Here is a 2,368-nt window from a genome sequence, read left to right as displayed (position 1 = left end):
TATAAGGGAATGCATTTATAGGGAAGGAAATGGAGTTAGGAATCCACAAAATGGGGAATAAGGTCCACATATTAAGGGGAAGATCCCTAAAGGTAGGATCAAGGACTCAAAATGGGAGAACTTGACCATATCCTTATTCAACAATAACTAGCTTTTCGTTCTCGAGGCTTCTAGTAAGAGAAGCTTTTGCTCCATTTTTGGAGAAACTTCATGAAAAGGATCAACACGAATTTTCCTATCCAAAGTCATGCTATCAGTGCTAGTCACTAGTTAGAACAATGGGTACCAGCTCGGGCTTGCCTGATAAAAGTAGTGTTGGGCTTGCAAATAGGGTTTTTGACAAGCTCTTCCAGAATTACTTCAAGGAATTTCTTCTTCTTTTCTTCAGGGATGCTCTGATCAATGTTTTTCATGGTGAATTCATTAACAAATTTTGTTGCTTTGCAACATTTTGGGAAAAGTTCGACAGCTCAGGGTATGAGATAGGGAGTGCGACAAATTACTATATAACAGATGCCCCCTAAAGCATGAAGTTATAATAGGAAGTGATGGATGAAGTTCTTTACAAGTCAAGGAAAGTACATTGTAGAACTACTATCAGGAGACCTGCAAACCAAGCATAGTGCAACATATATGACATCTCTGAGTAGGCATTTAACAATACATGAATCCACGACATGGGTGCAACCATCCGACTAGAAAGGATCATGTGTATGGATCCACGACATGGATGCAACCATTCAACTAGAAAGGATCATATGTATGGATCCACAACATGGAAACAACCATCTAACTAGAAAGGATCATGTATACAATCATGAATACTAAATAAATCCACGCAACCTGGATTTATCAGATGAATCGAGGGACTTCATGTCTCTCCCGACCTAACCAAAGTATGAATCCAACCATGTGAATAGACGTGTTGAAGTCGAACATGGTAGAAACCACCTGATTACGGCCAATGATGTAAACCATTAATAGGTACGAGAAGAATCACCAATGATGACAATGGTTCTCAAGGTACAACAACTTAATTTATGAGTGTGAACAACGAAGCTGAAGTTGAACACTTTCAAAATCATTTGATTGAAGGTCAATGATGTGAACCTATCGTCGAATGCAAAGAACCTGCGATTGAGGTATGCAAGATCCAAGGTACTGAAAAGGAGTTTCTAGATCATCTTCCTGTATAATGAGTTGGAGTAGACAAGAAGTGATCTGTCGAAGGAGGGCCATAATGTTTCCCACATCATCGACACGAAACAAAGGACTTTGTAAATTTGGTGAGAGCGATTCAGGATTGTAGCAGAGAAGGTCAAATATTTGAATTTGTAGATGGAAATTCTCTTGAACATATCGATGACATGACTCCGGAGTTTGGAAACATTTAACTCAAAAATGGGATCAATGGTCACAATGATGATAGGTAACGATCAAATGAGAGGCAAATGGATTTCCAAAACCTAGGAAGGCAAGTGACTAAGTGAGGATATCCCAAACCTGACATGAAATGTAGATATGTGTCCTGTTCAAGAGTGACATGCTGCCTTTCATATAGAATACAAGACACATTTACTTCCATTCCCCCCCCCCCTATTTCTAGTGAGTACCTATTTATTTTTAATCACAAGCTTGAAGAGGATACCATATGCTTATCATATAAGCTCATCCTTTAGATGAATCCATCCCAACAAGTTTAACAAGCCCTAGGAAGGAGTAGCTCGGTCTTTTCAGGTGACAAGTCCTGCGTCGTTTAAGTTTTAGGAGTCCGACAGAGGGGTAACTTGACATATTTTTCATGCTTAGAGAGTTTGAAAAAGGGGTGGAAAAGAAAACTCCATATATCCCTTTTCGTAGATAGTCTCTTAAGTCTGAAAGGTAGAAAACAATACTCAAGAGAAACTCTTAGCCATGTTTGACTAAGGTATTCCTTTTTCGTAGCTAGTCTATCTCAGTCCGAAAAAGGGCTAAACTCATACTGAATAGACGCCTCTTCATTTACTTTTACGAGTTCAAAAAGACAAGTGCTCGAAAATATTTTTATATTTTTGGAGTTTGAAAAGAGCTAAAAGATGACTCCTCATGGAGGAACGAGTGGTATAAAAGGATAGCAACTAGTTCTTGTCATGATGGAACTGCTCAAAAAATGTAAAGGTCAAGAGGCTAGATAATAATACCATTCATCACAGATGTTCCTCAGGCAAAGGTAAAACAACAAAGTGAAAGTGTATGATCGGCTAAAGAGATGTTGATGATGGAACGAAAAAACCAACGCTCATCTAGCAAAAACAAGCTGATAAAGATGGCAATCAAGAGTGGTAAAGTAGAAATGGTTTCATTTTTACATTATCTTGAGACATGGGAA

The sequence above is a fragment of the Pinus tabuliformis genome, chromosome 6 (assembly GCF_031772625.1).
Source record: "Pinus tabuliformis cultivar Carrire ecotype Pingquan chromosome 6, CPIR1, whole genome shotgun sequence".
In the NCBI taxonomy this organism is placed as follows: Eukaryota; Viridiplantae; Streptophyta; class Pinopsida; order Pinales; family Pinaceae; genus Pinus; species Pinus tabuliformis.
The sequence above is the reverse complement of the archived record's forward strand: the minus strand, read 5'-3'. Positions refer to the sequence as shown.